The following is a 26109-nucleotide window of genomic DNA, read 5'->3' on the forward strand; positions in this document are numbered from 1 at the left end:
TCCGGAAGGCGTTCGATACAGTTCCGCACTGTCGCCTGATAAACGAAGTAAGAGTCTTTGCAATATCAGACCAGCTGTGTGGCTGGATTGAAGAGTTTTTAGCAAACAGAATACAGGATGTTGTTCTCAATGGAGAGACGTCTACAGACGTTAAAGTAACCTCTGACGTGCCACAGCGGAGTGTTATGGGACCATTGCTTTTCATAATATATATAAATGAACTAGTAGATAGTGTCGGAAGTTCCATGCGGCTTTTCGCGGATGGTGCTGTAGTATACAGAGAAGTTGCAGCATTAGAAAATTGCAGTGAAATGCAGGAAGATCTGCAGCGGATAGGCACTTGATGCAGGGAGTGGCAACTGACCCTTAACATAGACAAATGTAATGTATTGCGAATACATAGAAAGAAGGATCCTTTATTGTATGATTATATGATAGCGGAACAAACACTGGTAGCAGCTACTTCTGTAAAATATCTGGGAGTATGCGTGCGGAACGATTTGAAGTGGAATGATCATATAAAATTAATTGTTGGTAAGGCGAGTGCCAGGCTGAGATTCATTGGGAGAGTCCTTAGAAAATGTAGTCCATCAACAAAGGAGGTGGCTTACAAAACACTCGTTCGACCTATACTTGAGCACTGCTCATCAGTGTGGGATCCGTACCAAGTTGGGTTGACGGAGGAGATAGAGAAGATCCAAAGAAGAGCGGCGCGTTTCGTCACAGGGTTATTTGGTAACCGTGATAGCGTTACGGAGATGTTTAGCAAACTCAAGTAGCAGACTCTGCAAGAGAGGCGCTCTGCATCGTGGTTTAGCTTGCTGTCCAGGTTTCGAGAGGGTGCGTTTCTGCGTTTCTGGATGAGGTATCGAATACATTTCTTCCCCCTACTTATACCTCCCGAGGAGATAACGAATGTAAAATTAGAGAGATTCGAGCGCGCACGGAGTTTTTCCGGCAGTCGTTTTTCCCGCGTACTATACACGAGTGGAACAGGAAAGGGAGGTAATGACAGTGGCACGTAAAGTGCCCTCCGCCACAGACCGTTGGGTGGCTTGCGGAGTATAAATGTAGATGTAGATGTAATTAATTTGACTGAAGTTACGTAATTCATAGTTAAACTTTTTCTTGACAACAATAAAATTTTGCAAAGTTTTACGTTGATGGTTTTTGGGATGGATTATAATCTGTAATGCAATATTACTGGTAAAAATTAATTATATTCTGAAAACGATTCTTCAAATATAAATATTTACCGTTGGTAATGAAATGATTTTACAAACGTTCAAATGGGACATAATTTTTACAATAATCTTACTACTAGCATTGCGCAAACATACGTTCAGTAGTCTTGAGTTTCTCAAAAAAATAATTTAGTAATATTAGTTTCTCTTATGATAATAGTTAGCTGATGTTTCTGTACATCCGTTTATAATCTCTTGTAAATCACAGCTGGTGGCTGGCAGGCACACCGCTCCTCTCAACCTCTCGCTTCAGACCTGCTAGCGTCTCGCTTCACATCTCGTTTACTACTGACTTCCTACGAACGCTAAAGTGCGGTCTCTCCCGCCAACAATACTTTCTGGTGCAGACGATCCCTGCTACCATTACAAAATGTATCAATGCGCGCTCTTTTCCGCTCTTTTCTTAAAATGTATCCATACGCGGTCTCTCCCGCCCTTTTTAAAATTATATCAATGTGCGGTTTCTCCCACCAACAATACTTTGGTGCAGACATTCCCTGCTACCGCAATTATTTCCAGCCGCGTGGGAGTAGCCGAGCGGTCCAAGGCTCTGCGGTCATGGACTGTGCGGCTGGTCCCGGCGAAGGTTCGAGTCCTCCCTCGGGCGTGGGTGTGTGTGTTTGTCCTTAGGATAATTTAGGTTAAGTAGTGTGTAAGTTTAGGGACTGATAACCTTAGCAGTTAAGTCCCATAAGATTTCACACACATCTGAACATCTTAATTATTTCCAAAATGACAAATATTAATTATTCCTACTTAATCCTATTAATAAAATATAAACATCTTTCATAAATTGTGATTTGACAGCAGACAATAGAAATATACATGTCTTACAACTGGAAATGGTTATGTTCGGCTACTTACAGACTATTTACAGGCATTCATGGTCGTCATGTTCCCAAACAATAATGTCATGTCACCGGGCCACAATTGTTCGCAATTGGTTTGAAGATCATTCTGGACAATTCGAGCGAATGATTTGGCCACCCAGATGTCCCGACATGATTCTCATCGAACATTTACGGGAAAAGCCAACAGATCATCCTGCACCGGCAACGCTGAAGGTGGGCTCTCTCAGTTTGCATTTTCTCGATTTGTGTTTACTTCCAACTCACTGAAGTAACGCACTTCACCACATAGGTTTCACTATCGAGATTCGTTTCGTAATTTCATTCAAATGAAAGAGGAGATTTTTCCAAAACTACTCACTATCATTATTTGCCGGCAAGATAGTAACACGACGCAGTCCATATATCCAAGGTATTGGTAATATATCCTTTACACAATGTTTCATAATAGCAAAAACTTCCAGTATGTCCCCTGTGTTTATTTTCTAACATAGACTGGTAGCCACATTAAGATTTCTGGCGAGAGGGTAAACATTAAGATAGTTGGCCTACGCAACAAGAATTCCACTAGATACATTATTTATGATATAATAAACAAAATCGCAGAATCTCTTAAGAAACAACAGACGAAAAAATATTTCGGAAGTAGCTAAACACGAAACAGCTTCTTTTCCCCGTATTGTTTACGACACTGTCATCTACGCTACGGCTTTAAAGTTTCAACACTGCTTGAGACATTGTACACAATCAGTAAAGGCTGTAACTACAAATATCATCATTTAATATTCATCTATGAGAGATTGTACTAAAACGACGCACCTTTGGTAAATCATCGTTGTGCCGTAGCACTAACACGGTATAATTCCATAGCACTGACGTTATAATACGAGAAGCATCAAACACGAAAAGCCTTTTACTACCGACATGTAGTTTTCTATCTCTTGATCATAAGGAATTTTCCGAAGAACGACCCGTTCCTCAATGTGCTCGAGCTTTGAAACACATTGTATTCATACTACTTGCCGCTACAATGTAAGCACCACAACACACGGAGCTCGGCTCCATGTGAGTTAATACAATATGGCTTCGCCTAAGCTCTTCTTGTGGCGTAAAGCTGATATTTCATAAATTGGCCACGTTCCTTTCCACATGGCAGAAATCTGAGATGGCAGTTTCTGCCTTTCACGCTTCGCAGTGCAGTGAAGCGTGGAATTCTATCCTGTGACGTCGCTATCTGCTGGTACACGTACATTTTCACGTCCCATGAGAGGACGCCTTTAGCCATCTAGCTCCTCGTGATCAGCTGTTTGCCCACAGCAAGGCGAGGGCTGCACGTCATTGCGAAGTAGGTACCCGCAATTCATGTTACATTTCACGCTGAATCCCATGAGGTATTGGCAGACCAACTCGTACAGCGTAATGCACAGCGCGCTAGCTTGTGGGACAGGGAGGGGAGACAACCCGGATCTAATGTGCGAAGCGGTAGCTGTTTTACTGGGCGCCTGAGGCTGTGTGGGCATAGGCAGGGCTGGTCCCCAAATTTCGCTTCAGAGAATGCCCTATAGAAACTCCTTAAAATGCGATAAGACACGGAAAAAAGTTTAAACGAGGCATAGGGGGACAACGCATACGACCCCCCCCCCTTCCCTTTGAAACGTCCCCTTAGAAAAATTATACACGACTGTGCTTAAACTGACACAATATTTATAGCGCAACGCAATCTGACTTTCAAAAATCCCTACAAAAGAATGGCCCTGACTAACATTAACCTATACCTTTCACAAATCACTTACCTCACAAAAATCTTCATTACTCGAACTACTGCAATACAGCGAGCGCCACTACTGCCAGCTAAAAAAAAAATTCAAACTACGGAAGGCACTAACTACTAGTAGTCATAGCTGGAAATGAAAGATTTTAATAGAGAACAAACAATGTATTTACCTTAATATCATCAAAAGTCATAATATATGTAATTTCAAAACTCCGCCATTTCCTTCCACACATCCACCACTGCTGGCGGCTCACCTCCAACTGCGCAACGCTACGCGCTGTTCACATCCAGCTGCCGCTGCCCAACACTACAATGGCAGACAACAACGCAAACTAGCCACAGACTGCACACAGCACAGCCAGTGATTTTCATACAGAGCGCTACGTAACGTTGCCAATAAGAAAACATAAACAGCCTACTTACATAGCCCCCATGCTCCCCACAATAAATTTTACAGATTGTTTTGGGCACTGGCCAATACAGATTTGAAAAAATTTTTCATAATTACAATATCAAAGAAATCAAATGCACACACTTATTGATACAATGTTGGTCAAAATCTAAAATGTTCTCACAGTCCATAAAGACAGTCCAGATTGTTCATTAAAGTAAAATTGCAGTGTTTTTCTCAAAGTCTGAGCAGTAAAAGACAATGCACACGGAAGTAGTGGATTTCCATGCAGTCTTGAAGACGTAGTGTTGTCCTTCCAATGGAAAGACAGTGCTGACTCTCGACATGCAGACCGGTAATGGGCCACAACAGAGCAAACCCACAGCAGAGTCATTCGACGTTTTGAAGAGGATTAGTATGTAGGTCATCACAGAGCAGACCCACTGTAGTCCTGGTAGAGAGTATGGTATTGGTGTTGGTGGGCCACCAGAGGTGCAGACCCACTGTAGTCCATGTAGAGACGGCCAGCAGCCATCTGCTGTGACAACAATCACCATCGAAGAGTCTTGCAGAGAAGATAGCAAGTCCATAAACCACCACTTGTGCACGCACAAAGTTTTTGGAATTGTCCTTAGAAGTCTTGCAGACAATATAGCAAGTCCTGTGAAGGGAAATGTCTTTTTGTGCTCCTTCGTTTTTTTTTTTTAAGTTATTGTTTACTGGATCTGTAGGCATAAAATATCTATATTAGTACATTCATAAAATTTTATTTTAAACAATGCTGCAGTGCAGCTAGAAACTAGATATTAAAGAAAATGAGCAAATATGTACAAAGGACGGCATGAAACATCATTCATTAGCCATATGGCACTTCATAAGGCAGTAAAAATTCTCTCAATTCTCGTAGAAAGATACTTGTCATAATCAGGTGTGCAGATGTAAGAATGTTTCCAAGTAATGAGCGTGTCGTATTTGCGGTGCTTTCTATAAAGGAATGCCAATAGCGAGGTTAATGGCCTCCCCTTTCTTTTTTTCTACCTGTGCCTCTGACGAGGCACTCACTAATGACTTGTTCTCCCGGCGTCTGACACAGCTGGGTGCCCACGACGCATTACGTGCAGGTGGTCACTTAACTTTCTTATGGAAATATTTACGACAGCAGTTTCCGCTACAGTGACAGTCTCATATACAAAATTTCACGGGTCGAGAATTTGCGTTGCAAATGTGTAGAAACAAAATCTTATGAATATAACAGTGTCCAAAAAATTTTTGCCGGCATTGTGATACATTTACGCATTTACACACATTTCATAACTCTTACAAGTACAATTCTTGGTTTCCAACAACCTTTTTCACAAATCAGAGTGCCTAACCACTACTCCTTATTCCTTACCTTGTTACACATATACATATTCGTCGACATTCTTCAATATTTCATCATTATAAATATATAGCATAATCAAATTCCTCATATAGCATCAGCTTATTGATCATAAACATGCCGCAACAGCATAATACACATTGTCATCGTAATAATAACATCATAACACCTCAGTCAACTCTCAAAAACGTCGTAGCTTCCTCCAATAATTTCAAAACCTAAAGAAAATTCTCTGTTCATTTCAGTAGTGTCATCTACCTCAAATGTACTTTAAAAATCATGATCTCATACCAAATACATCATTCAAAGCTCTCATAGTATCACAATGGTTCCGAAAAAATATGAACAGTTCACAAAGTACAGACAAAATATAGTTTCATAAGTGTGAAGTTATCCAACGGTGTAATTACGTAAACATCTGTCACTGCCGTAGTAAAAAAGTTTGTCTCTCTCAGTTAAATGATCAGGTGGCTGTGTAATTCGGTGTTGGAGAAATATGGTACCGATGTGTGAAGTTGTATAAGCAAATACCATATTAGCTAGGGCTCCTTGTGCTTGCCACACACATGGTACACAAAGTAAGCGTGTACCCCCCTGAGGATTAATGTAATTATAACCTCAGGTGTTACAGATTACAAGAATGGAATGAAATGTATTACGGAAAACCTTTGTACCATTGTACTTCAAATATCTTTAAAAATAAATGTTTTAAGTACAAAATTAATCACTCAAATACGTGTACTGTAGCGCTAAACTGTGCGTCTTGTTGTAAGATAATCTCTGTTGAAGTGTCGTAGTTATTTTCCTCCGAAAGCTAAGTTCTGCAGAAGCCAAAGTACTTACCTCATGATAAACAAAAGTGAAATGCCTTGCGTACAGATATCGTAGTTATTACGCTCATTGTTGTGACGAAGAAAGTACTGTGCTGTAACGTATTGTTGTGCTACGGAAAAGGCTGTCTCCTTGTAGCTATACCACAAAAGTTACTACTAAAACATGTTTTACTTTCCAGAATAATTCAGAAAAACTGTGCAGATATAAAACAGATACACCACAAAAGCAACAATGTAAATTGTCGCTCATTAGTAGCGTCGTGATAAAATCGTGTAGCTGTCACATAAACTAACCACAGTCTCATCTGGTATCTCACAGAAAGTACTTTAAATCCGGAATGTATTTTCAAGTACACCAAAATGTTGCATTAAAATCTCATTAGCAGTATATGTTCGAAGTATGTAAGCCGTATATTCGTTACGTAATCCTGCAACTAACAAGGAAGAATGTATAAATAACAACATTGTGTCGTCTGTTCGCAATAACAATGCATTCGCAATTACTTGTCTAAGTTACCTGTGTTCTTGACTGGATAGTTAGTTAGCTTTAGAACATAATTGCATGTTAACAGTTTGTAAGTGTGACAAAGAGTACTAGTAACGTGAAGTGAAAAATTTTATAGCAAAGACTAAATTAAAAAACAGTTTATCTCTCAATAAACGGTTTTACATGTGAGATGTGGTGTAACCCTTTGCTCTTCTCAGTACGCAGAATTTCATCTTGAATGCAATTATCATGCGGTATTCGTCCGTAAAGAATACTGGAATTTTGCTCAAGGTTAGCGTCAATGTTATTTTTCCCTGAGCCAGCGGGCGTAAGTGGCTGCCTGTGGTGCGAGTCATTGTCTGTTTCTTTGTTGGCGTGCGTCGTTATTGGGATTAGGAGACCTAACTTCTTTAATTCACATTGTCGAAAGTGCCCTGCTCTGTTTGAATCCCGCCAGTTCTGATGAAATTCAGGTCTGTCGTTATGATTACCTCATCTGTCATCATGTCGGTAGATTTCATAATTTTTTTCTTGTCAGTCATGTGGTGGAAAATTTCTTCCTGAATCATAACTGCGCACTGAACTGTTGCGTCTGAAGTTATTCTGTCTCCCTTGATAATAATTGTTTTGGTTCCCATATTGTCTGTTTCTAAGGTAATCTCTGTCATATTCATTACTACGTAAGTGCGATCTTTCTCTGTAACTATTATTACTCTGCCAGTGGTTGTCATATGGGTGGTGTCTGTTTTGGTCACGATTTGCGTTGTAAGAATAGACTTGGCGTGTCCAGTTATTGTTTCTGTCGTCACGCAATTGTGACGGATGTGACCTGTAGTGATTGTTTTCCTGTTTTCGCATCCTGCGACTGTCTGCGTGAATTTCTAATTCTTGTAAGAGTCCCTGAAAAGCTTTAATGTCGTCTTTGCAACGTCCTGCTAAAATAATATGTCTCAAATGTTCAGGCAATTTGATTAAGCAAATGCGGATGAGTTCTGAGGAGCTGTATGGGTTTGAAAGATACTGATTCTTATGCAACATGTCTTCAAAATATTTCATAAGACTGGAAAATTCAGATTGTTCGAAACGTTTCATCATTATGATGCTATGTTTTACTCGGTCTTGTGTAGCTTGAGCCCAGTACGCTGAGAGGAAGGCATGATAAAATTCTCCTTCACTGTGACAATCGTGAATGACCGATCGCATTCTTACAGCTGGTTCATTCTCCAAGTAGCCACACATAAATTCTAATCTGTGTTCTAATGACCAGTTGGGAGGAAAACAATGAGAGAATTGATGGAGCCACGCTTGTGGATGAATGTCGTTGGCAGAATTCTTAAACGTTTTGAATTTACGTGTAGTAATGAACAGCTTATAGTCAAAACCATCGTGTCGGCGAGTAGCATATCGGTCATTGTTACGTCGTGTCGGCGGTTCCATCTCAAAATTCGGTGTACTTTGCCAATTTCTTTCATAATTTCCGAAGTGCCCTGAGTTATTATTTTGTGGTTGTTCCGTATTTCTATGTCCCTCTTCCCGATTTGGAGCGCGAGTGGCCTCTGAAATACGTAATTCTTGTATTACCTGTGTCAGCTGATCTTGTACTTCCCGGATTTCTCTTTGGTGTTGCGTATTAATTTGATTCTGATTTTGTTTGAATTTCCTAATTTGTTCGCACTCTTCTGTGTCAGTGATGGCTCCAGGTCTTGTGTCATTCAGATCATCATCTACCTTTGCAGATAAGTTAGTGAACTGATCCGAAAGTTCGGCTACTTTCTCCGATAGTGTACTTATTTCCTCAGTGTGTTTTTCTGAACCGAGTTTCAGAGTGTCCATTTGTGTTGAAATCGTATCTACTGTGTCCTTTAAGTTTTCTTGAGTTTTTGCAAGTTGCACAACCGAATCGGCAGATGCAACTGAGTCAATTTTAGCTTGCAAGTTGTCGTGATTTTCATGAACAATAGTTTGGAGTTCTTTTATGGCTGCTTCGTGATTCTGTAATGCATTTTCATGCCGCGAAAAAATAGGTTGAAAATGCTCACAAATTTGTGTTTTTACATCATTACAGGCTTTTCGACATTTCGATTCAATATTATGTAACTCAGTAGTTAAATATTCACGTGTTTGTTCGAGCTTATGTTCCACTGAGTCTAACTTTTGAAGCTTTAGTTCCATTGTGTCTAACTGTTGCTGTGTTTGTCTCTGATTTTGTTCCATTGTGTCTAACTTTTGAAGCTTTTGCTGTGTTTGTCTCTGATTTTGTTCCATTTGTTGCATTAGCTGTAATAACAATGCATTAGTGTCTGGAATCTGTTCCTCTACGCTTTTCGGCAGTGCATTTGCACCAGCAACATTCACATTTTGACAAGCAGAAAATGTATCTTGACTTATTTGAGAAAACTGTGAGGACGCAAAACCTGAATCTACAGTATTTGCAAAATTGTGTCCTATCATTTCGGATTCCTGAGGCGAGCTGTTGCCGAGCGATCGATCGACAATGCTTCCCTGTTCACTAATTGTTTCACTGCCTACGCCATTGTTTGCCGCCCGCTCCATTTCCCTATGCACAGTTACCAAATTACTATGTTGAACATCAGTTAATTCATTACATGGTGGCGCTAACACACTACTTTCGTCTTCACTGTCATTTCTCAGTTTACTTTGGAGCCTAGTATTACGTTTTTCACACGCCATTATTGTCACAATATTTCACACAACAACACAGAAAAAAACAATTTGAAGAGCAAAAATAGGGAAATACATTAACATAGCACTGACAATAATATCTAGTTAATTGCAAGCGCAGCTGCGAAATACTTGGTGCAAATCTACATGCATGCCACAACTGTTTTACTGTACAAGAATGAAAGACTGCAACTACAAAGGAGATTCTCAATACAATTACGCACTAGCAATAAACAAAATCTACACTAATTACACAAACTACAAGAAAAATCAGAAGATTCCAGTGAGGTATCCTTGGCTAAGGGTCGACATATGAAACGTCCCCTTAGAAAAATTATACACGACTGTGCTTAAACTGACACAATATTTTTAGCGCAACGCAATCTGACTTTCAAAAATCCCTACAAAAGAATGGCCCTGACTAACATTAACCTATACCTTTCACAAATCACTTACCTCACAAAAATCTTCATTACTCGAACTACTGCAATACAGCGAGCGCCACTACTACCAGCTAAAAAAAAATTCAAACTATGGAAGGCACTAACTACTAGTAGGCATAGTTAGCAAATGAAAGATTTTAATAGAGAACAAACAATGTATTTACCTTAATATCATCAAAAGTCATAATATATGTAATTTCAAAACTCCGCCATTTCCCTCCACACGTCCACCACTGCTGGCGGCTCACCTCCAACTGCGCAACGCTACGCGCTGTTCACATCCAGCTGCCGCTGCCCAACACTACAATGGCAGACAACAATGCAAACTAGCCACAGACTGCACACAGCACAGCCAGTGATTTTCATACAGAGTGCTACGTAACGTTGCCAGTAAGAAAACATAAACAGCCTACTTACACCTTCCCCTCCCTTATCTTACAACCCTCCTAATTCGAACACTTTATTCTTGCTATCCCATTCTTATTGTTCCACCTTGGTACTTGCACATAATGTATACTATTTATTCAACTTTCCCTGTAGCTTACACCTATTTTCCTGACAATTTCGAACATTTTGCGCCATTTTACACTGTCGAACTCTTTCTCTAGGTTGACAAATCCGTCGAGCATGTCTCGATTTGTCTTAAATGTTATCATACGCAACTTCAGAACCGCCTCCCTGGTGGCTTCACCTTTCCTAAAAGCAGACTGTTCGTCATCTGACAGATCCTCAACTTTATTTTCAATTCTTCTGTAAGTTATTCTTGTTAGCAACTTGAATGCATGAGATGTTAAGGTGATAGCGAGATAGTTCTCCCACTTATTTGACTTTGCTATCTTCATGATTGTGTACATTAAATTTTTCTGAAAATGTAATGGTATGTCCTGATCATAGATTCCACAACCGAACTTGAGTACTTGTTTGGTTGCCCCCCCACCATTATTTTATAAATTCAGAAGGACTTTAGTGTCTGCTTCTTTATTTTTCCGCATTTTGTGTTCCGGAGACTTCCTTTAAGACTTCTGAAAGTAGGTCTGGTGAAAAGACACGCTTCTACATCTACATCTACGAGATTACTCTGCTATTAACAATAAAGTGCCTGGCAGACGGTTCAATGAACCACCTTCATGCTGTCTCTCTACCGTTCCACTCTCGAACGGCACGCGGGAAAAACGAGCACTTAAAATTTTCTGTGCGAGCCCTGATTTCTCTTATTTTATCGTAATGATCATTTCTCCCTATGTAGGTGGGTGCCAACAGAATGTTTTCGCAATCGGAGGAGAAAATTGGTGATTTAAATTTTATGAGAAGATCCCGTGGCAACGAAAAACGCCTTTGTTTTGATGATTGCCATTCCAATTCGCGTATCATGTCTGTGACACTATCTCCCCTACTTCGCAGTAATACAAAACTAGCTGCCCTTCTTTGTACTTTTTCGATGTCATCCGTCAGTCCCACCTGATGCGGATCCCACACCGAACAGCAGTACTCCAGAATAGGGCGGACAAGCGTGGTGTAAGCGGTCTCTTTAGTAGACCTGTTGCACCTTCTAAGTGTTCTGCCAATGAATCGCAGTCTTGGGTTTGCTCTACCCACAATATTATCTATGTGATCGTTCCAATTTAGGTTATTTGTAATTGTAATCCGTAAGTATTGAGTTGAATTTACAGCCTTCAGATATGTGTGACTTGTCGCGTAATCGAAATTTAGCTGATTTCTTTTAGTTCAAAATGGTTCAAATGGCTCTGAGCACTATGGAACTTAACTGCTGAGGTCATCAGTCCCCTAGAACTTAGAACTACTTAAACCTAACTAACCTAACGACATCACACTCATCCATGCCCGAGGCAGGATCTGAACCTGCGACCGTTACGGTCGCGTGGTTCCAGACTGTAGCGCCTAGAACCGCTCTGCCACTCCGTCCGGCTTTCTTTTAATACTCATGTGAATAACTTCACATTTTTCTTTATTCAGGATCAATTGCCACTTTTCGCACCATACAGATATCTTACCTAAATCATTTTGCAAGTCGTTTTGATCATCTGATGACTTTACAAGACGGTAAATGGCAGCATCATCTGCAAGCAATCTCAGACGGCTACTCAGCTTGTCTCCTATGTCGTTAATATAGACCAGGAACAACAGAGGGCTATAACACTTCCTTGGGGAACGCCGGATTTTACTTCTGTTTTACTCGATGACTTTCCGTCTGTTACTACGAACTGTGACCTTTCCGACAGAAAATCACGAATGCAGTAGCACAACTGAGGCGATACTCCGTAGGCACGCAGTTTGGTTAGAAGACGCTTGTGAGGAACGGTGTCGAAAGCCTTCTGGAAATCTAAAAATATGGAATCAGTATGACATGCCCTGTGGATAGCACTCATTACTTCATGAGTACAAAGAGCTAATTGTGTTTCACAAGACCGAAATTTTCTGAAACCGTGGTTCCCCGACGTATTTCACTGATGAAATCTTCTCGTCTTCTCGGATTAACAGACAAGTAACTGCTTCGCCGGAGAACGACGTTTCTATAGTTTGCCTAAAGATTATCTTCCGCTGATTATCACGAGTAGGAAACACGTTGAATCGTTCCTTCTAGGCCATGATTTACTCGTCAGATGATGCGAGAAAATTTAATCTGGAATCTCCTTTTCCGACTTCTCTTTTAATTCTGAGTTTGCTGCTATTCTGTCGAAGTAAGAGTAAAGTAATCAAAAGCTACCAACCTTGACACCTTTTTTGGAAACGATAAGACTGTGCAAAACGCAAAAGAGGTATCAGAAACATTAATAAATGCAGATAATACCTGAAGTTAACAAGCAATCGGTAGTAGAGCTGAAAACTTCCCGTTTTGTGACAAAATGTACCCCTTGTAGACTGCGGTCTGCTGCAGCTACACGCACCTGGAGATGCGTAGCGTCGTGGCGGAAACTGCACTGAGAGCGCCGTTAATGTCCCTGAATCTGATCCTGCGCGGGATGACCTGGCTGTAACCCGAGGAAGCGGACTGAGGGTTAATTTCAGCAGGTAAACAGTTGGCCAGACCTGACCAGTAGCACAAGTATCAAGTTACGCAGGCTCCACCGATGTTCCCTGCGGAGTGGCTGTGGACCGGGCGTCGCCTCCCGTAAATGACGGAAGACCTACTTTCGCACTGAGGTTTAACTTCTGCGTGGGATTTGCTCAGAGGACATTTCTGATCCTGCACCAGTTCAACAAACGTGCTGAAAAATTAATCGGTAGGGGATGTTCTGGCAGTATCGGACACTTCAACTTTATCGAAACTGTGATATTTTATGTAGGTTAGAAGGGATCATTCCTCGCACTCACCAACACTGTCACTCAGCAGACTTGTAAAACTCTATGTCATAATAATGTACATTTCTTTTCAGTTTCTGCACCATTAGCACTTTGGTCGTTTAAACTTTTGGAGTGTAGTATCATGAAATTGTAATCAAAAATGGTTCAAATGGCTCTGAGCACTATGGGACTCAACAGCTGAGGTCATCAGTCCCCTAGAACTTAGAACTACTTAAACCTAACGGACCTAAGGACATCACACGCATCCATGCCCGAGGCAGGATTCGCACCTGCGGCCGTAGCGGTCGCGCGGTTCTAGACTGTGTAAGTAGGCTGTTTATGTTTTCTTATTGGCAACGTTACGTAGCGCTCTGTATGAAAATCACTGGCTGTGCTGTGTACAGTCTGTGGCTAGTTTGCATTGTTGTCTGCCACTGTAGTGTTGGGCAGCGGCAGCTGGATGTGAAGAGCGCGTAGCGTTGCGCAGTTGGAGGTGAGCCGCCAGCAGTGGTGGATGTGGGGAGAGAGATGGCGGAGTTTTGAAATTTGTTACACTGGATATTATGAACTGCTATATATATTATGACTATTAAGGTAAATACATTGTTTGTTCTCTATTAATATCTTTCATTTGCTAACTATCCCTATCAGTAGTTAGTGACTTCCGTAGTTTGAATCTTTTATTTAGCTGGCAGTAGTGGCGCTCGCTGTATTGCAGTATTTCGAGTAACGAAGATTTTTGTGAGGTAAGTGATTTGTGAAAGGTATACGTTAATGTTAGTCAGGGCCATTCCTTTGTAGGGATTTCTGAAAGTCAGATTGCGTTGCGCTAAAAAATATTGTGTGTCAGTTTAAGCACAGTCTTGTATAATTTTTCATAAGGGGACGTTTCACATGTCGACCCTTAGCCGAGGATACATCACTGGAATCTTCTGATTTTTTCTTGTAGTTTGTGTAATTAGTGTAGATTTTGTTTATTGCTAGCGCGTAATTGTAGAGAGTATGTCCTCTGTAGTTGCAGTCTTTCATTGTTGTTGTGGGATGCATGTAGATTTGCACCAAGTATTTCGCAGCTGCGCTTGCGGTTAAATAGACATTATTTTCAGTGCTATGTTAATGTGTTCTCTTCTTTTTGCTCTTCAAATTGTGTTTTTCTGTGTTATCATGTGAAATATTGTGACAATAATGGCGTGTGAAAAACGTAATACTAGGCTCCAAAGTAAACTGAGAAATGACAGTGAAGACGAAAGCAGTGTGTTAGCGCCGCAGAGTAATGAATTAACTAATGTTCAAAGTAGTAATTTGGTAATTGCGCATAGGGAAAGGGAGCAGGTTGCAAATAATGGTGTACACAGTGAAACAATTAGTGAACAGGGAAGTACAGTATTATCGATCGATCGGTCGGCAACAGCTCGCCTAAGGAATCGGGAATGACAGAACACAATATTGCAAATACTGTAGACTCAGGTTTTGGGTTCTCACCGTTTTCTCAAATGGGTCAAGACACATTTTCCGCTTGTCAAAATGTGAATGTTGCCGGTGCAAATTCACTGCCGAAAAGCACTGAGGAACATGTTTCAGACACCAGTGCATTGTTATTACAATTAATGCAACAAATGGGACAACAGCTTCAAAAGTTAGACACAATGGAACAAAATCAGAGACAAACACAGCAAAAGCTTCAAAAGTTAGACACAATGGAACAAAATCAGAGACAAACACAGCAAAAACTTCAAAAGTTAGACACAATGGAACAACACCAGAGACAAACACAGCGACAGTTAGACGCAATGGAACAAAATCTTCACACCACGCTTGAACAAACACGTGAACATTTGACTACTGAGTTACATAAAATCGAATCGAAATGTCAAAAAGTCTGTAACGACGTAAAAACACAAATTTGTGAGCATTTCCAACCTATTTTTTCGCGTCATGAAAATGCATTACAGAATCAAGAAGCAGCCATAAAAGAACTGCAAACTATTGTTCATGAAAATCATGAGACCTTGCAAGCTAAAAATGACTCAGTTGCGTCTACCGATTCGGTTACGCAACTTGCAAAAACTCAGGAAAACTTAAAGGACACAGTAGAAAGACACATGGAGGAAATTAGTTCATTATCAGAGAAGGTAGTTGAACTTTCGGATCAGCTAAATAATTTATCTATGAAGGTAGATGAAAATCTGAATGACACAAAACCGGTAGTCTTTAATGACACAGAAGAGTGCGAACAAATTAGGAAATTCAAACAAAATCAGAATCAAATTAATACGCAACACGAAAGAGAAATCCGGGAAGTACAAGATCAGCTGACACAGGTAATACAAGAATTACGTATTTCAGAGGCCACTTGCGCTCCAATACGGGAAGAGGGTCATAGAAATACGGAACAGCCACAAAATAATAACACAGGGCACTTCGGAAATTATGAAAGAAATTGGCAAGGTATACCGAATTTTGAGATGGAACCGCCGACACGACGTAACAATGACCGATATGCTACTCGCCGACACGATGATTTTGACTATAAGCTGTTCATTACTACACGTAAATTCAAAAAGTTTAAGAATTCTGCCAACGACATTCATCCACAAGCGTGGCTCCATCAATTCTCTCATTGTTTTCCTCCCAACTAGTCATTAGAACACAGATTAGAATTTATGTGTGGCTACTTAGAGAATGAACCAGCTATAAGAATGCGATCGGTCATTCACGATTGCCAAAGTGAAGGAGAATTTTATCATGCCTTCCTTTCAGCGTGTTGGTCTCAAGCTACACAAGACCGAGTAAAACATAGCATCATAATGATGAAACATTTCGAACAATCTGAATTTTCCAGTCTTGTGAAATATTTTGAAGACATGTTGCACAAGAATCAGTACCTGTCAAACCCATACAGCCCCTCAGAACTCATACGCATGTGCTTAATCAAATTACCTGAACATTTGAGGCATATTATTTTAGCAGGACGTTGCAAAGACGACATTGAAGCTTTTCTGGGACTGTTACAAGAACTGGAAATGGACACTGACAATCGCGGAACGCGAAAACAGGAGCACAACAATTACAGATCACATCCGTCACAATTCCGCGATGACAGAAATAATATACGACAAGGCTATTCTTTCAATGTAAATCGTGACCGAAACAGACATCACCCGTATGACAACCGTTGGCAGAGTAGTAATAATTACAGGGAAAGATCACCTCTCCGCGGTAATGACTATCACAGAGACAATCAGAGAAACAGACAATATGGGAACCAAAATAATTATTATCAAGGGAGACAGAATAACTTTAGACACAATGGTCCAGCGCGCAGTTACGATTCAGGGAGAAATTCTCAACCACGTGACCGACAAGAAAGAAACTATGGAACCTACCGACATGACGACAGACGATATGATCGTAACGACAGACCTGAATTTTATCAGAACTGGCGGGATTCAAATAGAGCAGGGCACTTTCGACAACGTGAATTTGTAGAAGCTAGGTCTCCTAATCCCAATAACGACGCGCGCCAACAAAGGAACAGACAATGACTCGCACCGCAGGCTGCCGCGTGTGCCGGCTGGCTCAGAGAAAAATAACATTGACGCTAACCTTGAGCAAAATTCCAGTATTGTTTACGGACGAATACCGCATGATAATTGCATTCAAGTTGAAACTCTGCGTACTGAGAAGAGCAAAGTGTTACACCACATCTCACATGTAAAACCGTTTATTGAAAGATAATCTGCTTTTTAACGTTGTCTTTGCCATAAAACGTTTCACTTCACGGTACTAGTATGCTTTAGAAACTGTTACCATGCAACAATGTTTGAAGTTAAATATCCAGTCAAGAACCAAGAGAACTTATTTAAACAGAAATTACGAATGCATTGTTATTGCGAACAGACGACACAGTGTTATTGTGTGTGTGCATTCTTGCTTGTTAGTTGCACGATTATGTAACGACTATAAGGCTCACATACTTAGAACATTTACCAGTACTGCTAATGAGATTTTAATGCAACATTTTGGTTTACTTGAAAATACATTCTGGATTTAAAGTACTTTCTGTGAGATTAAAGATGACTTAGTATTTGGTTTCTTTGACAGCTACATGATTATATTACGACACTACTAATATGTGACACAATTTACATTGTTGCTTTTGCGGTGTATCTGTTTTATACCTGCACAGTTTTTCTGTATTATTTTGGAAAGTAAAACATGTTTTAGTAGTAACTTTTGTGGTATAGCTACAATGAGACAGCCTTTTCCGTAGCACAACAATACGTTACAGCACAGTAATTTCTTCATCACGGCAATAAGCGTAATAACTAAGATATCTATACGCAAAGCATTTCACTTTTGTTTATCATGAGGTAAGTACATTGACTTCTGCAGAACTTAGCTTTCGGAGGACAATAACTACGACACTTCCACAGAGATTATCTTACAGCAAGACGCACATTTAGCGCTACTGGACACGTATTTGAGTGATTAATTTTGTACTTAAAACATTTATTTTTAAAGATATTTGAAGTACAGTGATACAAAGGTTTTCCGTGATACATTTCATTCCATTGCTGTAATCTGTAACACCTGAGGGTATAATTACATTAATCCTCAGGGGGTACACGCTTACTTTGTGTACCATGTGTTTGGCAAGCACAAGGAGCCCTAGCTAATATGGTATTTGCTTATACAACTTCACACATCGGTACTATATTTCTCTAACACACAAATTACACAGCTATCTGATCATTTAACTGAGAGATAAACATTTTTTTATTACATCATTGACACATGTTTACGTAATTACACAGTTGAATAACTTCACACATATGAAACTGTATTTTGTCTGTACTTTGTGAACTGTTCATACTTTTTCGGAACCATTGTGGTGCTATGAGAGCTTTGAATGGTGTATTTTCTATGGGATCATGATTTTTAAAGTACGTTTGAGGTAGGTGACACTATTGAAGTGGCAGAGAATTTTCTTTAGGTTTTGAAATTATTGGAGGAAGCTACGACAATTTTGAGAGTTGACTGAGGTGTTATGATGTTATTATTACGATGACTATGTGTATTATGCTGTTGCGGTATGTTTATGATCAATAAGCTGATGCTATATGAGGAATTTGATTATGCTATGTATTTATTATGATGAAATATTGAAGTGTCGTCGCAAGATTGACGTGTCGACGATATATATATATATGTGTAATAAGGTAAGGAGTAATGAGTAGTGGTTAGGGACTCTGGTTTGTGAAAAAGGTTGTTGGAAACCAAGAATCGTACTTTAAGAGTTATGAAATGTATGTAAATGAGTGAATGTATCACAATGCCGACGAAAATTTTTTGGACACTGTTATATCAATAGGATTTTGGTTCTACACATTTGTAACGCAAATTCTTGACCTGTGAAATATTTTTATATGAGACTGTCACTGTAGCGGAAACTGCTGTCATAAACATTTCCGTAAGAAAGTTAAGTGATCACCTGCACGTAATGCGTCGTGGGCACCCAGCTGCGTGACAGACGCCTGGAAAAAAACCATTAGTGCCTTTCAGAGGCACAGGTGAAAAAAAAGAGGCCATTATCCTCGCTATTGACATTTCTTTGTAGAAAGCATCGCAAATACGACACGCTCATTACTTGGAAACATGATTACTCGTACTTTGTGCTACTTACTGAAATGCTTATGAATTAATGCGAAATATTCTTACATCTGCACACCTGATTACGACAAGTGACTTTCTACGAGAGTTAAGAGAATTTCTACTAACTTATTAAATGCCACATGACTATTGAATGATATTTTTATGCTTTGCTTTTCATAGTTGCTTATTTCATTTGATATATAGTTTCTAGCTGCACCACAGCATTGGTTAAAATAAAATTTAATAGATGTACTAATATAGATATTTTATGCCTACAGATCCAGTAAATAACCATTTTGTAATCTACTTCAAAAAAACGAGGGAGCACAAAAAGACATTTCCCTTCACAGGAATTGCATACATAATTTTTTTAATGACTTGGTAACTTTCTTGCAGAGTAAGTTTTTGTGATGCATCACTCTAGTGTTAAGATGTGACATAAGTATTAAACATGGCCATTTTTACTGTCATATTTTTCTGCTTGAGCTTTGTCATGTTTAGGTATAAGTTACTGCTGTTTGCCAGGCATAGTGCTACTAAATTTCACTTTTTATTACTCTGTTAAGTTAGTTTTACTACTGATTTATTTTTCTTGTTGCTGCACATTGGCTCATATTAGTTGTAATGTTGCATTTTCTCTGTTAATTTAGATTTACTGCTGCTGCCAATTTGCATTTTTTTGTCATTGCTGTTTGCGTTAATTGTTTAGTGCTGCTGCATTGCCTCGTCACTTAGTTTAGCATCTGAGCTCAGTAGATTTAAATTAGCTTAAGAGGGGATAGCCTATAAGATGAGTTGTGATGAATTTGAAGAAATGCACTGAGAGGTTATACGAGAAAAATACAAAAAGCATGCTTGGACAGGATTTTTTTGGTGGAAGCAAAGGTTGAAATAAGACGAAAGATCTATGGAATGAAGTTTTGGGTTGGACTGCAGTACCAAATGTTACACTGAAAACAAACCCTGTCCTTTCCTTTTGTGTCATCCCTCTATATGTTTGTGTACCCTTGTGTATTTGTGTTTTTCCTGTCTTTATGTGTTTATCTGATGAGAGCTATGTTGTAGAATTTTTCTAATACTATGTTATTTACTTTGTAAAGATGTTTAGACATTATTTATCTGTTCTGTTGTGTTGCTCATGTGTGAAGTTGATGTTCCGAAAGTTATTCTGATCTTTTACGTATGTATTCATGTCATAATTCCTGTAACACTGATGTATATGTTATTTCGATTCTTTTGTAAAGCTTGTACTACAAATGTTATCTGTATTGTTATGTTTCTAATGATGTATTTTGTACCTTTGTAATTGTGTTCTCATGTTATAATATTGGAATTGACACCTGTTCATCAAATTAAGTAACTTGTAAGTTACATTTCACTGCACACTTTTCTGTTGGTCATAGTATATGGACAATATGTGAGAAGTAGGGACTGTTAGTGTTTGCCCGTGTGTTGATAATTCAACAAGGGACTGGATAACAGCATTGCTGGTTCTAAGGACAATTCCAAAAACTTTGTGAGTGCACAAGTGGTGGTTATGGACTTGCTATCTTAACTGCAAGACTCTTCAATGGTGATTGTGCACCCGCACAGTCACAACAGATGGCTGCTGGCCATCTCTACAAGGACTACAGTGGGTCTGCATCTCTGATGACCCACCAATACCATTATTTCTACATGGACTACAGTGGGTCTGCATTTTTGATGGCCCACCAATACCGTTATTTCTACAAGGACTGCAGTGGGTCTGCACCTCTGGTGGCCCACCAACACCGTAATCTCTACCAGGACTACAGTGGGTCTGCTCTGTGATGACGTACCTATCAATATTCTTCACAACTTCGACTGACTCTGCTGTGGGTTTGCTCTGTTGTGGCCCATTACCTGTCTGCATGTCAAGAGTCAGCACTGTCTTTCCGTTGGAAGGACAACACTACTTCTTCAAGATTGCATGGAACTCCACTACTTCTGTGTGCAATTTCTTTTACTAATGAGACTTTGTGAAAAAAAACTGTCATTACTATTATGATGAATGATCAGTACTGTCTTTATGGACTGTGAGAAAATTTTAGCTTTTGACCAACATTGTATTAATAAGTGTGTGCATTTCATTTCTTTGTTATTGTAATTGTGAAAAAAATTTTAACAAATATGTATTGGCCAGTGCCCAAAAAAATTTGTAAAATTTTTTGTGGGGAGCATGGGGGCTATGTAAGTAGGCTGTTTATGTTTTCTTATTGGCAACGTTACGTAGCGCTCTGTATGAAAATCACTGGCTGTGCTGTGTGCAGTCTGTGGCTAGTTTGCGTTGTTGTCTGCCATTGTAGTGTTGGGCAGCGGCAGCTGGATGTGAACAGCGCGTAGCGTTGCGCAGTGGGAGGTGAGCCGCCAGCAGTGGTGGATGTGGGGAGAGAGATGGCGGAGTTTTGAAATTTGTTATACTGGATATTATGAACTACTATATATATTATGACTATGAAGGTAAATACATTGTTTGTTCTCTATTAATATCTTTCATTTGCTAACTATCCCTATCAGTAGTTAGTGACTTCCGTAGTTTGAATCTTTTATTTAGCTGGCAGTAGTGGCGCTCGCTGTATTACAGTAGTTCGAGTAACGAAGATTTTTGTGAGGTAAGTGATTTGTGAAAGGTATAGGTTAATGTTAGTGAGGGCCATTCCTTTGTAGGGATTTCTGAAAGTCAGATTGCGTTGCGCTAAAAAATATTGTGTGTCAGTTTAAGCACAGTCTTGTATAATTTTTCATAAGGGGACGTTTCAACTGTAGCGCCTAGAACCGCTTGGCCACTCCGGGCGGCTGTAAGCGGGAGCCATTGGAAATGTGAAATTCAGGTACCGGTACATTAATAACGGTGTAACCACCAAAATGTTCAATGTAAGCTTGCAAATGTGCGTGTGTTGTGCTGTATAGGTGCCGGAAGTCAGTTCGTGGGACAGAGGTCAATGTGTGTTGCACTTGTTCGGTCAATAAAGGGACAGTTATTGCTGTCTGTGGGAGAGGCTGGAGTTGTCGTCCGATGATGTCCCATATGGCTCCATTGGAGACAGATCTGGTGATCGAACAGGCCTAGGCTACATGTCGACACTCTGCAGTGTGTGAGCGTGCGTTGTCCTGTTGAAAAATACCCCTTGGAATGTTGTTCATGAATGGCAGCACAAAAGGTCGAGTCACCAGTGTGACGTACAGATTTGTAGTCAGGGTGCGTGGGATAAGCACGATGGTGCTCCTGTTGTCGTATGAAATCGCACCCCGGACCGTAACTCCAGGTGTGGGTCCAGTGTGTCCAGCACGCAGCCAAGTTGGTTGCAGGCCCTCAACTGGACTCCCTCCAACCAACGAGGCACAACCAGATTTCATCAGAAAACACAAACAGACCTCGACCCTGCCCTCCAGTGGGTTCTCGCTTGACACGACTGAAGTCGCAACTGGCGTTTGCTTGGGGGCAGTGGAATGCACGCTGCAGGGCGTCTGGCTCGGACTGTCCTTGAAGTAACCGCTTTATTAACAGTTCGTTATGTCACCATGGTGCCGACAGACGCTCAAATTGCTACTGCAGATGCAGTACAATGCGGCAGAGGCATACGCCAAACACTGTGGTCTTCCCTCTCGGTAGCGCCACGTGACAGACCGGAGTCCGGTCTTTCTGCTACCGTACCTTCGCATGACTACCACCGACAGCCGTCAGGTACGGTGGCTACATTCCTGCTAGGTATTTCTACAGTATCGCGGAAGGAACATGCAGCTTCTCGTAGCCCTGTTACACGACTTCGTTCAAACTCAATGGGATGTTGATAATGGCGTCTTTGTCACCTCAAAGGCATTCTTTATTAACATGATCTCACCATTTCCACTTTCAAAGGTAACTAACGCTCACGACCATTGCAGAGTGTATTTAAAGCAAATCTGATTTTCACCCTCATCGTGGCGTTACCCTTATGCGACTGGAGCGAAATATGAGTAGATATCATCTTTCACATGTAGAAACACGTTTACCAGCTTTCGTTTATTTCGCACAATTCCTCGATGATGCGATTTTTTTTTCCGTGAATGTATTTCTCACTCGCTTCCCTGGCTATCATTTCAAAAAGTCCGACTTTTTCTACGCCTACTTCATACTGTTTTCATCATATTATGTCCTGACTTCTCCATCTTTGCCAGTTAGGGAACGAACCGTAAAATTGTACGCTTTTACACTATCTGTTTTCTCCGGTGCTACCAGGTCGGACAACGAACGTACCGCTGCGACAGTTTAACATTATCATTGTTATTATTACAATTTCTTGGCCTATACATTGTTACTGCTTATAACAATAAACTGTAGTAGAACCTTCAGGGATGTTTGACAAGTAAGGTGTGTGCTTTAAGACAGCTGCGACGGACACGTGCTTTTGATAGTACTAACAGTCATCTATTATTAAGCTATTATGTTACATTTGTGCTTACGAAACACATTACTAATAATTCAAAGATTCTGTGCAGACTATTCACTTCCTTATTTTACTCCATATTCGTGTTACTTCCTTTGATTAATAAGCATTTTATTTACTAGAGCAGCATTAACCCAAGAGATAATCCAGAGGACGAAAGTGAGTGTAAGAATGTCGAATACGCTGACATCACTGCATTCAGGAAAACACAGTGGAAGATATTTGTAAGTGAAAAACATACTGAACCGCGCAGCCTGTTAAGCTCTCTACTAATGATCCCGTTTTACCTTGTTGTCTAGATGAACCAAGTAATTGTACGTGGTAGTTTAGAGGAACCTCTAGAAGGTAAAAACTGTAGAGTGAGACAGAGACTGGAATGTTGTTGTTGTTGTTGTTGTCTTCAGTCCAGAGACTGGTTTGATACAGCTCTCCATGCTACTCTATCCTGTGCAAGCTTCTTCATCTCCCAGTACCTACTGCAACCTACAAACTTCTGAATCTGTTTAGTGCAGTCATCTCTTGGTCTCCCTCTTCGATTTTTACCCTCCACACTGCCCTCCAATACTAAATTAGTGATCCCTTGATGAATCAGAACATGTCCTACCAACCGATCCCTTCTTCTAGTCAAGTTGTGCCACAAATTTCTCTTCTCCCCAATTCTATTCAATACCTCCTCATTAGTTATGTGATCTACCTATCTAATCTTCAGCATTCTTCTGTAGCACCACATTTTGAAAGCTTCTATTCTCTTCCTGTCCAAACTATTTATCGTCCACGTTTCACTTCCATACATGGCTACACTTAGTTTCATTACATTGCACAGCAATGGCTGTAACCCTGTTCATTAATCTGTTTGAAGTTTTCATTAGTTTCTTTAATCGACCTGTCGTGTTTTTCATTAGACTGTTTGAAATTTTCATTAAGTTGTTTGTTCGATTCATTAAGTTGTATGTTCGATTCATTAAGTTGTAGCAATATTGCCATAATCTGATCAACGCCAAATTTAGCGGCTCTGTTCCCTGTGCTGTGTGATAGTGTATCTGTATTTGATACGTGTTCTGTAACCATTTGGTCATTGTCTGATTCATGAAAAGGTTTGCTGATGGGTTGTGCACTGTTGGTCACTACATTGGAATTAAATAAATCTGACGTATTTTGAGTAAATTATTCATCTTCATTATTAACATTTATCTGCTCACTGTGTAAATTTTGCACATCTGATGTGTCAAACTGGGCGGCGTCATCAATTGTTGTTAAATTTACAGTGGACATAATTAAATTTGTTTGCTTATCATTTAAGTTTGAATTGTTACTGGTGGTTGGCACACACTGATTGTGTAAAGTTGCAAGATTAGAATTATGACACTGAGTATCTCTAATATTGTCAGTCATACTGTTCAGGTCGGTGTTTTCATTCATTACACTTCGCGATGTACTGTTTGCAGTTTTTCCTGCCATTTTTAATAAATTAAAGATGGACACAAAATCAAAACAAGACCAAGCAGATACCAAGTGGAATAAATACAATGACAACAAAGAGCAATAATTGCCCATGTTCTGTGAAAAAGGAGTGACAAATTAGTAAACGCGGAGCGCCAAATGCAAACTACATTTAACACTAGATAAATAAGAGCAGATATAGATAGCTGACTACTTCTATGAAAATTCTCAAAATACGATCCTGGCAGGTTGTCGACAAATGTAACCGCCCAACAGAAAAATAATTATAATATTCATATTTAGTGTAAGCTGCCAACAGAAAAATGTCGCGTAAGTTCGCAACAGAAAATTTCTTTCCAATAATAAAATTTCAAGTTTTAATGTGACTTTCCATTAAAGACTGACTTCATATCGAGATTGATAAGTTTTGATGTCAGCAGCGCTGCTTCATGGCCCTGTGAAATCATCCTGAATAAACTGAAAAATTCTTACCTCACAAAGATGTCGCCGGATAACGCTATCTACACTCCTGGAAATTGAAATAAGAACACCGTGAATTCATTGTCCCAGGAAGGGGAAACTTTATTGACACATTCCTGGGGTCAGATACATCACATGATCACACTGACAGAACCACAGGCACATAGACACAGGCAACAGAGCATGCACAATGTCGGCACTAGTACAGTGTATATCCACCTTTCGCAGCAATGCAGGCTGCTATTCTCCCATGGAGACGATCGTAGAGATGCTGGATGTAGTCCTGTGGAACGGCTTGCCATGCCATTTCCACCTGGCGCCTCAGTTGGACCAGCGTTCGTGCTGGACGTGCAGACCGCGTGAGACGACGCTTCATCCAGTCCCAAACATGCTCAATGGGGGACAGATCCGGAGATCTTGCTGGCCAGGGTAGTTGACTTACACCTTCTAGAGCACGTTGGGTGGCACGGGATACATGCGGACGTGCATTGTCCTGTTGGAACAGCAAGTTCCCTTGCCGGTCTAGGAATGGTAGAACGATGGGTTCGATGACGGTTTGGATGTACCGTGCACTATTCAGTGTCCCCTCGACGATCACCAGTGGTGTACGGCCAGTGTAGGAGATCGCTCCCCACACCATGATGCCGGGTGTTGGCCCTGTGTGCCTCGGTCGTATGCAGTCCTGATTGTGGCGCTCACC

This window comes from Schistocerca cancellata, chromosome 6 (genome assembly GCF_023864275.1).
Source record: "Schistocerca cancellata isolate TAMUIC-IGC-003103 chromosome 6, iqSchCanc2.1, whole genome shotgun sequence".
Classification (NCBI taxonomy): Eukaryota; Metazoa; Arthropoda; class Insecta; order Orthoptera; family Acrididae; genus Schistocerca; species Schistocerca cancellata.